The 15,346-nt window shown below is 36.2% G+C and overlaps 1 protein-coding gene across 12 annotated transcripts in view; it reads left to right on the top strand.

Annotated features, from left to right (window-relative positions):
- Nucleotides 1-8,174: 8,174 nt before the first annotated feature.
- Nucleotides 8,175-15,346, top strand: part of baz2ba (bromodomain adjacent to zinc finger domain, 2Ba) — a 69,753-nt gene continuing 62,581 nt past the window's right edge. For 8 of the 12 annotated variants that reach the window (XM_037790615.1, XM_037790592.1, XM_037790676.1 and 5 more), the window contains exon 1: nucleotides 8,175-8,423. The gene's annotated coding sequence lies outside the window, so the exon portion shown is untranslated. The remainder of the gene's footprint in view (nucleotides 8,424-15,346) is intronic. The other 4 variants (XM_037790608.1, XM_037790624.1, XM_037790632.1 and 1 more) reach the window with 1 other exon arrangement.

The raw sequence follows: 15,346 nt of genomic DNA on the forward strand, positions 1-15,346 counted from the left end.
TGTCTTCATTGTCAAAGAAGTCCCCAGTTAATAGGTCAGTAAAGACGCACTCCCTGATTGAGTTATTGTGACCAATAACATCTATTAATTCTCAAAATTCCCCCCAGCTCACTGTTGATGTTTTGAGGTTTAAAACATTAACAGTGAGCTGAAAGGAAGTTGGAGATTTGAGTGTGAGTGTTGGGCACCATAAGGAGGTTTATCTTTAAACACAAAGTTTTATTTTTTTGGATGGAGCACTCTAAAACACTCAGCAATCAGGCTCGGAGGCAAATGTCAGCTCATAATGCAGATAAACCGAGCTGCTATTACTCTGAGGGATTACAGATTGTCTCGCAGAGAAATTGCCAAAAATCTTAAAGTGTCTCAGGCCTAAAATGTGTTGAAAATTTATGGAGAACTCAAAAAGGTCTGTTTGATCTACTTTATATTACTTATACAAATAGAAAATGTGTAAAATTAGAAAAGATTTAAGCTCTTTCTAATATTAGTTATTATTAACAGAATAAAAAGTCATGACTATTTAACTTACCTATTTCTTACTTTTTAAATATCATGGACAATATTCAAAACTTAACCAATGTTGTTAAAGGTTGAGAACTGACGTTCATATGGCTTCATTAATCTCAGACTTTGTATATCAAACAAAAGTCGCACCTTTTTCTCAATACTACTGTACGGTGAACTTTAATAAAAACATGTGCCCACACATGTTCAGCTACAGGAACTCACATTTCTCCAAACACTAAAAAAAAAAAAAAACCATAGTGTCGTGAACAATTTGTCTTATTTTATGCATTTGCAGATTAAAAGAGTCTGGATACTGGCCAGCGTTATGTATGTGGACATTATATCTGCAGGGGTGGGCGGGGGGATTTTTTCATACATTTTATAATAGCTCTTAGGCTTTATACGCAGTTCAAACACACCTCTAGAATAAATATGAAAGCTTGTTCAGTAGATGGATTTTTTTATGGTCTTGACACGCTCTATCTGAAAATAGCTCATATGGTATGCATGGACATTTTTTCCGCATTTAAATGAGACTTTAAGGTCTATAATTAGACCATAGGTGGCATTTTGAAACAATGTATTCACATTATATATAATACATACACACAATACACATATATATATACATATATACATATGTATATATATATATATATATATACAGTATATATATATATGTATGTATATATATATATATATATATATAATCAACATGGAGAACAAACCAAAGCCTAATTCACCTTGCATACAAATGCTCTTAAAATACACCCAGGTACTTTGTTACGCTTCACATGTCGACATGTGTGGGTGTTGAAACCATTCGTGTTTCAGGCAGCTCTAACAATTATTTAGGCCTGAAACATTGTGTCAAATCAGGCTATAATTATTTCAGTTTTGCTGAATAGCCACCGTACATTTTCTTGACAAGAGTTCAGAATATAGTTCAGACATTTAAAACATATACACATAGTTGTTTTCCTACTCTCCTTGCACCAAACACAACCTTTCAGATGCACAATTTAATTTAATCATCCTTTTTCATGTTGTCAAAACACTAATCCTTACACACAAACACTTACTGTGCTCTTATTTCCTTTGGCTCTCTTCTGTTTCACCAAATTAAATTTCAATATAAGATGTATAACTAATACATATATATATGTTTATTTCTTCATGAACACTCATTGATTTCTTCAACAAATAAGGAACTGATTAATTTCACAATTTAAGAAAAAAAAAAAAATCTTGTTGGCAGTTACAACATGAATTGTGCAATTCTGAATTTCTAGAGCATTTACAGTAAGTTACTGAAGAGCGCGAGACACAATATGGCTCCAAAACTGTTATCTATATCAGTGAATAAGTCTTTTTTTCATATCAAATGTTTCACTAATGTAGTTGCCTGGCATTGCTGCATAATTAGGGCAAAGGTCCCATCACTAAAGGTGCCAAATTCTCCCTCACATGAGTTCGGTGTGTCCTAAAAAAGTCGGCGTTCACACCAAATACTGGTTTTGTAACACAACACAAGGCACAGCTAATTTGAGATTAGTTACGAGTTCCATTATCAGCACACTGCAGTGTAAATAACTGTATTCCTTTCCCATGCTTTGATCCAAATGTTTTCAGGGAACTCTCCACCAAATCAAACTTGTCAAAGTAACTGCTTAAAAAGAACAAGAGAGCTCTGCCTGCCGATCAGTTTAAATCTCTAATGACTGATTTGGTCAACAATGCTGTCTGTCAATATGAGCTGAAAGCCTACGGATTAGCATTTCAGTGGAATCCCATAAAAGGTAGCTTACCTTTGCATTACAAATCACTAGTGGGTGTCTTAATAGAAGTACGCTTGGTCTCCATGGAATTACAATAGTGTTTCTTATTTTCCAGGTAATGACCATGCATTATTCAAACAATGTGAGTGTATTTGTGTATAATAGAGCATTTAAACTTTGTTGTAAGAAAATGAAAACAAAACAAAACTGACTGGTGTTACAACTGCACTACAGTAATGCCACGCTTCTTATGTGGGTCAAAGAAGAGAGAGGGAACACCTCAGAAAGGGCAAAAGAAAATGTGTAACGGTCACTTATCTATCAATGTATACTCCACTGTCAAATATATTTGCTAGTCCCAGTGGACAGGAATCAAAGCCTGTTATATGTAAACTATGATAAAGTAATGCACTGAAGCTTGAAATTCAATTCCCCTTGAAAAATCCCCTCAGCTTCATCTGTCTCAAAAAGCAGAATAAGAGAAATCACAGTCACAGAATGGCAGTTTTTATTTGTGTGTGCACCTGTTTTTCTTTTGTGTGTGTCAGTATTGGCCCTGTGAGTATGGGAAATTTCATGCCACTTTATTTTAAGTTGATTAAATTACAAGTACTGTAGTTAACTGTATTTAACAGCAGGGCTCCTCCAGGGTGATATTCACATGGACTTGAAGGAAAATACTAGGTTGATTACCTCCGCTAAACCCCTGCACTTAGGCGCAGATTTAGCAAATGGAAAATCTGCTGACATTTTGCGCGTCGTGTGTACACACTGACGTGGGTAAAGATGTGTTTTTATTCAATGCAAGGTCATTTGGCTTTGCTCGAGCTGGGGTGACATTTATTTGTGATCTAATTCTTCATGGAGAGATGCATCACTGTGGGGCTGGGACTTGTTCCTCCACTTTCCTGGCACAAATGACTCCTCATTCCCAGAAAAGGAACATACTAATGCTCTCTCTCTCTCTCTCTCTCTCTCTCTCTCTCTCTCTATCGGTCACACACTGACAACATGTGCACACTGACTGCATCTCCTCATTGAATGACAGTGTGAATGTACCTCATCAACGAATGACTCACTCTACTACTCTGCTATTATGATGATTTCTCCCTTCTGTGTATTACATCATGCGACAGAGGGTTCTGCTCAGTTACATTCACCACAATAAACACTCTCTGAGTGCACTCATTTCGACTGTGCAGGAGTTTATTAGTCAGAAAACATGATTTGGTCGATCCTCCAAATCACTTTTTATCTTGTTAGTATCTTGTGCGTTTTCTGAAAAATGTTTTTACAAGCTGACAGTGAATCATAAGGCCGACATTTAGGATATTTGTGTCACAAAAACACTTGCAACATCACTGAACCTGTTTCCTGTTGAAATCTCTCGGGTTAAAGGTCAATGATTAATGCATATTTCCCTGTCATAAATTCTCATATGCCATTAGGGCATAGTTCAGCTTTCAGAATATCTGTGATTGGATCTACACACTCGAAGCCATTACATTTATTGCAATCCTTTTCTCAGTGAGGGGATAGTAGGATACCAATCAATAACAGCGTTCATCTGGCATAATTGCTGAATTTCACGTCAGCGGGAGAATATGAGCGCTACCACCAATATTCTACATATAGCCGCTGCAAATTGGTCCCTTGTGCTTTAATCACACAGGCAGTTCAAATCATTGACTTAGCAAATCATTACATCTCACAAGGCATTGTGTTCAAGACTAGTGATGTATTGAAAGGATGCGGCAAAGAGAAGATACTACATGGGGAGAATAATTACAGTCCGGTTGCTCCGTTCTTACATTAATCCAAAACAAAAGATTAAATTAAACTCAACTATTATAGCAGCGTAAGATGTTGGAGGCAGAGAGGAACAATGGCGCTTGACTCGTTCTATACAGCAGAACATTGTCTTAATTTAATTTATTGGGTGTTTATTTAATAGTTATTATGTAGGACACAACAAGGCCTAATTCAATTGCATAAAAAGACATCCTTAGGCCACTTTTCTTGTGTGTGAACACTATTTTAAGCTCTATTTATGGTGTTCAAATTAAACATCTCAGAGTTGCTGGAAGCTTCTTGTGTTAATGGAATCCCACATTGTGTGGGGAGGAGAGCAGATGAATCTGTATTCCCTGAATGTGTCTGGGCGAAAATCAATAAATGCAAGCACAGCTACTCGCTTCTGACGGCTGTCCCTGTCTTTGCATGGTGGACTAATAGAAAAATAATAATTAAATCCAAATCACCACATTAATTTGTTTTCCATCAGTCTCAGGAGAGATCTTTTTTTTTTTTTTCCTGTTTCTTTAGTGGCTCATTATACTTTCTAATCAAGACAAAAAAAAGTCCCTCTTTTAGACAGACATGCTGTCTCCCTTCCCCCTTCCCTTCCCTGTGGTGTGCTTTCTCGCATTGCAGTCATTGTGCTGGCACTTATTATGTTACAAATGACCGAGGTACGGCAGGCATTCTCAGTGTGCATGCAAAGAGGGCCCACCCTTCTATGCTGCTAGTGCCTTCTCCTAATGACGATGCTCAGAGTGCCCCCCGACGCCGCCCCACGCAGCCCTCTCCCCCCTCATCCCCGCCCCCATGTGCTCTCTTTAATGAAGATTCTCCAATGCAATTAAAAATCCTTGCTTCTCGCTGCTACTGTATGACAAACAGAGCCACTGTCATTCCTCATGGCCTGTCATTCCTGCTACAAGAGGCGGAGGAGATGGAGAAATACACCAGGGTGCCAGTGGCTAGAGAGACAGATAGAGAGAGGATTGTGTTGTGTGTATGTGTGTGTGTGTGTGTGTGTGTGTGTGTGTGTTTGAAGAAGAGCAAAACCCCCCATCTCAACAGGTAATGGAAAGGGGCAGAGAAGAAAATCAATGACCAAAGAACATGGAGAGCAAGCTTATAAAATGGCTTTAACTGCACACCACAAGGTGAATAAGGGGTTCTGTGTCCATCCTCCAAACTCGGGTTGATCATGAATGTTTTATCAGACCCCCACCACCTCCACCACCACCACCACCTTTTCCCTTTTTTTTTCCTCCTTATACATAAAAATGATTTCTGAGTAACATCTTTGCAATTCTTGCAGCAACATCAAAACCGTCAGGGTGACACTTTCGGAGGTTGTGACATAACAGCGGAGAGAAAAAAAGAGAGCGAGTGAGAGAAAAACAGGATACATTTATGGTCATTTATAATGTTTATGAAGCATTAATATGAATGTGCCTGTAAACCAACACTCCATCACGCTGCTAACAATGAGTTCATTGTTTGTGTGTGATTTATGAGGTGTCTATAAACTAACAGTGAACAGTTTGTTAATCCAGTATAATGCGTGTTAAAATGGATACAACCAGGGGTGACATGTAGACACACACACACCAGTTGGCTGTGGCTCCGTGACCCATCCTCATCCTCATCCTCATCCTCAGCAGGGTGGGGCATATAAGAACAGTTGCCCACTCCATCTGCAAAAAAAAAAAAAAAATCCCCACCACCCCACCCCCTTGTTGTTTTCCAGTTGAATGAAATAATCTTCCCCCGTCTGGAAACCCAGTCTGGGTCAGAGGGCCTGCGTTCAGCCTGTTGCTTATTGTGTGTTCAGAAGAGGAGGTAAAGCATACAATTAGGCACAGATGGCCGTCTTTGCCAGGCAATGTATTGATCCTATCCCGAGCAAGATCTGTCCCATTTCTGTTTTTGTTTGGCAATGCATGCCTTCTAATTTATTAGAGCCCGTGTGAAACTCATTTGTATTTGTTTGATCATATATCGGCTTCTGAGGGATCATCATTTGGTCAGTTAATAGTAAGACACACGAGGAATGACTGTAACTAGATAGATAGATAGATAGATAGATAGATAGATTGATACATAGATCCTAAAGGGAAATTGAACGTTTATTTTTTAACTTCTTAGGCCTAAATAAATAAATAATTACTGTGCATATAGCAGCTAATGTGTGGATGATAATACTTTATTTATCTATTTAACCTTTATTTAATCAGGCAAGTCAATTAGGAACAAATTCTTATTTACAATGACAACCTGGCAAAAGGCAAAGCCTCTTGAGGGAAGGGGTCAGGGGGGTAAAAAGAAATATATAAAGTTTATTGCAATATTGCAATCAACCTTTTAAAATTGATTTAACCACTAATGAATGAATCCACCTGATGATGAAGATGTTTAATCGATTAAGTCGTTTAACGAGCAAAAATGCCAACCATTCTCTGGCACTGCATGTTATACTGTGCTAATAATGAATATTTCAAAAATAAATCCATCAATAATAAAAAAAAAATCAAGTGATTGTACAACTTTGCAAAAAATCTTTGCATGCAGGTTATTTTATGTAAATCCACCTTTTTAAGGCATAAATTCAAACCAGATAGAAAGATGTTTAATCGATTAAGTCGATTAAGGAGCGAAAAATGCCAAATATTGAACATTTCAAAAAAGAAAGAAAACGTAGAAGAGGATTATACAACTTTGCAAAAATCTTTGCATGCAGGTTATATTATGTAAATCCACCTTTTTAAGGTATAAATTTAAACCAGATAGAAAAGATGTTTAATCGATTAAGTCGTTTAAGGAGCAAAAATAAATTCATCAAGAAAACAAAATCAAGTGTCGTCTGAGATATGAAGAGGATATTGTACAACTTTGCAAAAAAATCTTTTCATGTTGATGTATTTCATGTAAATCTACCTTTTAAGGCGTAAAGAAAATATGTTTCATCGATTAAGTCGTTTAAGGAGCAAAAAATGCCAAATATTGAACATTTAAAAAAATAAATTCATCGAGAAAAACTAAATCAAGTGTTGATCAAGTGTCTGAAACATAGAAGAAGATTGTACAACTTTGCAAAAAAATCTTTTGTAAATCCACCTTTTAAGGCATAAACTCAAACCAGATAGGATGTTTAATCGATTAAATCGTCTAAGGAGCAAAACAATGCTTAATATTTAACATTTAAAAAAAAAATTCATCAAGAAAACATAGAAGAGGATTGTACAACTTTGCAAAAAAATCTTTTCATCTTGATGTATTTTTATGTAAATCCACCTTTTAAGGCATAAATTCAAAGATGTTTAATCGATTAAGTCGTTTAAGGAGCAAAAAAAAAGCCAAATATTGAGCATTTTAAAAAATTAATTCATCAAAAAAACAAAATCAAGTGTTGATCAAGTGTCTGAAATATGAAGATTGTACAACTTTGCAAAAAAATCTTTTCATCTTGATGTATTTTTATGTAAATCCACCTTTTAAGGCATAAATTCAAAGATATTTAATCGATTAAGTCGTTTAAGGAGCAAAAAAAAGCCAAATATTGAGCATTTAAAAAAATTAATTCATCAAAAAAAAAAAATCAAGTGTTGATCAAGTGTCTGAAATATGAAGATTGTACAACTTTGCAAAAAAAAAAACAGTTTTCATGTTGATGTATTTTTATGTAAATCCACCTTTTAAATCATAAATTCAACCCATAATCAACATCATAATAATAATTAAGCAAACTGATCAAAGTCATATGAAAGTTGTGTCTTTTATAGGAGAAAACATAAATGAATGTTTTCCTATTTATTTATTATAAACTAGTGGCAGATGATCGCCACACAGGTCTATTATAGGTCTATAAATAAAGTTACCTCTGCTGTCACTGCTGCTGTGTGAAGCTCATAATGACACCGTCGCATATTTATTAAAGTGTAATACCGGTCAATAACATCATGTATGTGTGTGTATCCTTACAGCCTTTTACTAGTGGCCGCTGCACAAATAATAAGTTTTCTTTGTGTGGCAGTAGTGAGCTGACGTCAGGTCGGTTTCCTTGAAGTGGAGCCTGAATAAACCTTGAGAAGAGTCTCCTTCAATCTGCTGTTAGTAACTAACACACACACCGAGAGAGAGACTCAATTACTGCCCAATTCCCTTCTTCTTCTTCTTTATCACTCGTCCACGACCTCTTTCTCTTTCATAACCAAAACAAAACACACCGACCCAAGGAAGAAAAAGAAGAAGAAGAAGACCCGAAGAAGTGTTTCTTTTAGTTGAACTTAAAAAAACAAAAAAACACCACGTTGGAAATAAGTAAAGTGTCGAAACTAAAATAAGGTAAGTGTTTTATTTCTCTCTCATCACAGACGAGGAGCTGCGGAGAGCTCACTTTCTTTCTGAACTGGTTAATAGATAGTTCATGTCGTGTGTTACGCTGTATTTAAGTGATTTAGTGTGTTCAGTAGTTGTAGATGTGAAGTTTTATCTCTTTTAACATATAAAAACGAAGTGTTTTTTCGTCTTCTTGTGAGTGGTGTGACCTGATAGTGGGAACCGTCTTTGTGTCCCTTTTCTCTCTCGCAGTCCTTTCCTTCACGCTATTACTTAATAACGTCTTTTAATGTGTGAGGAATTTAACTTTATAAGCTTGTTTTTATGGTGTTTTTATGGTGTTTTATCGTGTTTTTAGTGTCGTATTTTGCGTTAAAAAAGAGGACGGTAACTAAGCGACGATTACGAGACTGGACAGCCGTTAGTCCTCGCAGCAGCCGTTGGTTGACCGTTTAAAAAACACCGTTCTAATAGTCCCCTCGATGGCGGGAAAATAAAACAATTAAGCGACAAATACGTAAATATATCTGCTCTCACTTCGCCTCGGATTAACTTATGAAGTATAATATTCATTTGGGTCAAGAGTTGTTCGTCTTTACAAGCGTTTGGCCAGCCAGCCTGCCTGGTGGAGCTGCTGCTGCTCATGTATCGCGGTCTGCTTCCTCAAACACGGAGCAGCAGCAGAAGAAGAAGAAGAAGAAGAAGAAGCATGCAGCCGCTTGGCCGAGTTGTTGAAATTCATCCCCTTTGTGTATATTACAATATCCTCCATTTTTTCTGCCCCTTCCAAAACAACAAGCCTCTCGCCATCTTGGTTATTTTAAATTCGTCCCCCTTCTCTCTGTAAGCACCCCCTACCTCTCTCTATCTGTCTCTCTCTCTCCTCCTGTAACTAACTATCTCCCTCACACTAACACACACACAGGGACACTTTAAAGGGAAATGGAGCCACAGTTTTCTGTTTTCAAGTTCTTACCAAAGTTGTAGACTTTAATGAGACAGAAGGTCACGTCCTGTTTGTGGTTTTATTCAGCATGCATATATGAAGGGGGTTTAATAGTTTGATGTGAAAGAGAGAGGGACAGTTTGTGTTTGTGTGTCGACATGTTTGCTTTAAAAAAAGCAAAATATAAAGTAGTGTTGTAGTGTATGTCAGGATTGTGATTATTGGAGATAAGACAGACTCAATTAGTATTTATTAAGGTAATATGTTGTTGATTTGAAAGTTTACTCTGAACATGAATGAATGAATGAAAAAAGGAAGGATATTAATTACCAAGAATGTCATTAAAGGGAAGAGAAGTGAGGTAGTGTTGTAGTGTATGTGAGGATTGTGATTATTAGAGATAAATCAGACACAGCCTCAATTAAACAAAAGTATTTATTTAAGCTTATATGTTGTTGATTTGAAAGTTTACTATGAACATGATTGAAGGAAGGAAGGAAGGATATTAATTGTGTTTTTTTTAGCAAGAACATGAAGGTGGTTTAATAGATTGGTAGTTTGATGTGAAAGAGAGAGGGACAGTTTGTCGACATGTTTGCTTTAAAAAAAGCTAAATATAAAGTAGTGTTGTAGTGTATGTCAGGATTGTGATTATTGGAGATAAGACAGACTCAATTAAACACAAGTATTTATTAAGGTAATATGTTGTTTATTTGAAAGTTTACTCTGAACATGAATGAATGAATGAAAAAAGGAAGGATATTAATTACCAAGAATGTCATTAAAGGGAAGAGAAGTGAGGTAGTGTTGTAGTGTATGTGAGGATTGTGATTATTAGAGATAAATCAGGCACAGCCTCAATTAAACAAAAGTATTTATTTAAGCTTATATGTTGTTGATTTGAAAGTTTACTATGAACATGATTGAAGGAAGGAAGGAAGGATATTAATTGTGGTTTTTCTAGCAAGAACATGAAGGTGGTTTAATAGATTGGTAGTTTGATGTGAAAGAGAGAGGCACAGTTTGTGTTTGTGTGTCGACATGTTTGCTTTAAAAAAAGCTAAATATAAAGTAGTGTTGTAGTGTATGTCAGGATTGTGATTATTGGAGATAAGACAGACTCAATTAAACACAAGTATTTATTAAGCTGATATGTTGTTGATTTGAAAGTTTACTCTGAACATGAATGAATGAATGAAGAAAGGAAGGATATTAATTACCAAGAATGTCATTAAAGGGAAGATAAGTGAGGTAGTGTTGTAGTGTATGTCAGGATTGGGATTATTGGAGATAAATCAGACACAGCCTCAATTAAACAAAAGTATTTATTTAAGCTTATATGTTGTTGATTTGAAAGTTTACTATGAACATGATTGAAGGAAGGAAGGAAGGAAGGAAGGAAGGAAGGACGGATATTAATTGTGGTTTTTCAGCAAGAACATGAAGGTGGTTTAATAGATTGGTAGTTTGATGTGAAAGAAGGGGGACAGTTTGTGTTTGTTTGTCGACATGTTTGCTTTAAAAAAAGCAAAATATAAAAGTGAGGTAGTGTTGTAGTGTATGTCAGGATTGTGATTATTGGAGATAGACAGCCTCAATTAAACAAAAGTATTTATGCTATTTTTAAGTTAATATGTTGTTGATTTGAAAGTTTACTCTGAACATGAATGAATGAATGAATGAATGAAGAAAGGAAGGATATTATTTACCAAGAATCGCATTAAAAGGAAGAACAAGAATAAACTGAGTTGTTTGAAATAATTATGGGATTAAAAAGGTATTTATTGGCCTTTTAGAGAAACCTGTATTGGTGTTCTTGTTGTTGTTTTAATGGATTTTCCCAGATTGACAAAGCAAAATATAAAGTGACGTAGTGTTGTAGTGTATGTCAGGATTGTGATTATTGGAGTTAAGACAGGTTACATGCCTCAATTAAACAAAAGTATTTATTTAAGCTAATATGTTGTTGATTTGAAAGTTTACTCTGAACATGAATGAATGAATGAATGAACGAATGAATGAACGACTGAATGAAGAAAGGAAGGATATTAATTACCAATAATCTCATTAAGGTGAAGAACAGTCAAAATGAAATGTAACTGCCAAATAACAAGTGATTAGACGTCCTTTGAATAAGCTGAGTTGTTTGATTAAAAAGGTATTTATTGGCCTTTTAAAGAAACCTTTATTGGTGTTCTTGTTGTTGTTTACACAAAGTTGAATTGATTAATGGATTTTCCCAGATTGACAAAGCAAAATATAAAGTGACGTAGTGTTGTAGTGTATGTCAGGGTTGTGATTATTGGAGATAAGACAGGCACATGCCCTAATTAAACAAAAGTATTTATTAAGCTAATATGTTGCTGATTTGAAAGTTTACTCTGAACATGAATGAATGAATGAATGAAGGAAGGAGGGAAGGAAGAAAGGAAGGATATTAATTACCAAGAATCTCATTAAGGTGAAGAACAGTCAAAATGAAATGGAACTGCCAAATAACAAGTGATTACACGTTCTTTGAATAAGCTGAGTTGTTTGAAATAATGATGTGATTAAAAAGGTATTTATTGGCCTTTTAAAGAAACCTTTATTGGTGTTCTTGTGTTGTTTACACAAAGTTGAATTGATTAATGGATTTCCCCAGATTGACAAGTTTAACACAGTGCACATGCATCTCTTATCATGGGATATATAATGCTGGTTTGCAACACTTTAGACAGGAGACTCTTGGAAAAACGGTGACCTTATTTAATTTCTTGTCATCCATCTTACAAAAGGTGTTATTTTAGCTCATGCATTTGCTCTCTGTCCCTCGCAGTTAAAACTTGATCTCACTCTCTCCCTCCATGTCCTGTGAGCAGTTTAAGAAAGAGGAGGGGAAAAGAAAACAAACGGAACAAATGCTTTGAAATGGAAAATCTGATCATTTCACCTCCCACCTCTTTTGTTTGCCCGTTTATTGCTGCAAAGCTGGAGTGCAGAGGAGCAGATGTTTAGCCAAACATGAAGGCGCGGTGCCTCTGTCCTTATGAGGACGGCTCTCCCTCCTCTCACTGCTGATGCATCGACATGACAGCTGCTTGATTTCATGGAGCTGCTAAGAAGCCATTAGTGGTATCAGTGAATTGAAACGGAACAGTGTCTCGCAGTTTTTCTACCACTATCATCATAACTATCTGTTGTTGTTGCTGGCGTCATTTGTGCAGATTTGTTAGAAAATGTGAATCTCATATGTGCGTGCAGCTGAACATACAAACCAACAAGAAGTGCTAATATATTTGTGCAGTGTGTTTTCCCATAATTTGAGAGAGAGTGAGCAAGAGCAAAAGTGAAGAAAGGGGAACAAATCTGTCAGAGTTTGTTTGCCATGTTGGTTTGAAATGAAAGCACACTGTGCTACCTCAAGCACACTCAAATCAGAGATGTCTCTTCTTGCCAGGCCAGAAAAAAAAAAAATCAACTCGGTTGGAGTTTTATTATCTATCTCTCTCTCTCTCTCTCTCTCTCTCTCTCTCTCTCTCTCTCTTTGCTTCTCTTACTCTCTCTCAAATTGGAACTGTTGTTTTTGAAGAGATAAAGGAGGACTTCCGCTTGACTTGAACATTCAGGAATTAAGGATAGACATAGTTAAGCCCTATTTGCATGTCTACCAAAGTCACAGCAAACGGTTGCTATTGACTAAGCTGATTAGGTGAAATTAGGTTCACGAGCTCTGTGTCTGGGGGTGCTGAATCTGACAGAATTTGGACAGCTTTTGAGAAGACAATCCCATGTGCACACATGGCTGTATTCTCTATAATCCTTTACTATTGAATATGGTGCTATCTTTCTTTTCTTCTTTGGAGGAAACCCATAGTTTGTGTCTTTTTTGTAAATGAAGTGAAGTGAGATTTATTAGGTGTGCATGACATCGATCAAGTCGTTGGTATATGAGGCAACGCTTGCTTAAAAATATGTCACAGCTTCACTTCGTACTGGGAGTGATATTAAAATGGATGCATCGGGCATGTGAATGATTCATCTGTCAATTATGACAAGTGCATGAGTGTGCACTTTAATTTATTTATGCCATAACACACTATTTCTGTTAAATGCGACAACCACAAACATGTTTCGGATAATCATCAACTTTTGTGATGATTGAGCAGTTCCACATTTTTATGTTAACCAAAACTTGTTTTCACTTGTGTGACAGTCGGCACTTATAAGGGTTCACCTGCTGCAGAAACAAATGCAAGAACAAAGTAAATGCTATGCCAACATTTACCAAAAGTGTGCTCATCCACTTGACTTATCGCAGAAACCTTAAAACTACAGTGTTATTAAATCAGGAGATGAATGAATGAATCAATGTTTTGAGGTGCTATACCAAGGATTCAGGGCTTCATAAAGATTATTTTCTTTGTTGGTTAATCTGTCGAATATTTTCTCAATTAATTGATTACTTGTTTAGTCTATAAAATGTCAGAAAATGGTGAAAAATGACGACCAGTGTTTCCCAAAGCCCAAGACAAGATGTCTTATTTAGTCCACAACTCAGAAATATTCAGTTATTAGTAAAGAAACCAGAAAATATTCACATTTAAGAAGCTGGAATCAGAAAATTTTGACTTTCTTTTCTTAAAAAATGACTCAAGCCGATTAATTGATTATCAAATAGTTGGCGATTAATTTAATAGTTACAGCTAATCGAGTAATTGTTGCAGCTCTACAAGGATCACACTTATTGTACAGTTTAAACTGAAATGTATATATCCATATTGGTATCAGTGTTGGTAAACATGACAAGAGAAATGATCAGTTATTTAAAAAAAGTAAACATTTCAATATTGCACATCTCTAACAGTGAGTTTGTTGCTGATTAAGCCTATCACTGACTTCCCTGGGCTACAGTATGTACTGTACAAGATATATCATAATGTAAATGATGTATTCCTTAGACATGATAGCAGAAGAATAAATTGATAATGACTATTTTATTACCATACTTATGCAATGATACTTTTTTATGGTCTATATAAAGTTCTTTGTAACGTCCAACATTTCATGCCGTTGTTATCAGTATTTTACATTTAGACAGATATTAATTAGCCCTACAAACAATCTATTGATAATAATGGCCATCTGGGAGCCCTGTCAAATCTCTGCATGTTAGCGCTGACACAGAGCTGTGAAATTTGGAGAGGAAGAAGAGGTCTGCTCTGTGTTAACCAAATGATTCAAGAACTAATGTTAGACATACTCCTGATCATATTTCCTCGTCCCTCGCCATCCATCAGCCATTTACATATAAATGTTCATGCACACACACAGAAAAACAATAATGACAAATGAAATAATGCACCAAAGAAACTGAGGACTTTAAACAGATGTTTTGGAAGTAGACATTAATCCTATAAGGGCTAATGGTCCTTTGAGAAGAAGACGAATTTTAGCGCAAGCCTTAAAAGCTTCTAGGCATTAGATTGATCATGCCTCTTATTGTTACAGATGAAATCGGTGCTGCTGTGTGTCTGTCATGGCCTACTGTTGTGTTGCTGTGTGTTACAGGCCCATGCAGGCAGCTCACGTATTGATACGTGTTTACATGGCCTCACAGGTTAATGTCCTCTCAGCTGGAAAGTTGGTTAGCTCTCAGATGATCTACCTAACCTTATGTTGCGTAGCTATTTTGGTAACACCGCAGGTTCACTGGAAGTCCTGATCATCATCAGGGTACACAAATAATTGTCTAAAGTGAATGCTTGACGATGGCCATTGTTAATGGGAGCTTTTTCAAATATTCTGCGTATATTTGAGCAGAAATGTCTGCCATAATGAGAAATGCATCCATGTTTCGAAAGCCAAGCTAATGAGATAGGACACATATGCCTCCTGTTGTAGAAAACAAATGAACAATCTCAACTGTTAATTAAGACTAAACAAATCAACACCCGTTTTAGTCGTCTCTACATTGCTGTGTGGATTACATATGGTGGATTAA

The sequence above is a fragment of the Sebastes umbrosus genome, chromosome 2, assembly GCF_015220745.1.
Source record: "Sebastes umbrosus isolate fSebUmb1 chromosome 2, fSebUmb1.pri, whole genome shotgun sequence".
NCBI lineage: Eukaryota > Metazoa > Chordata > Actinopteri > Perciformes > Sebastidae > Sebastes > Sebastes umbrosus.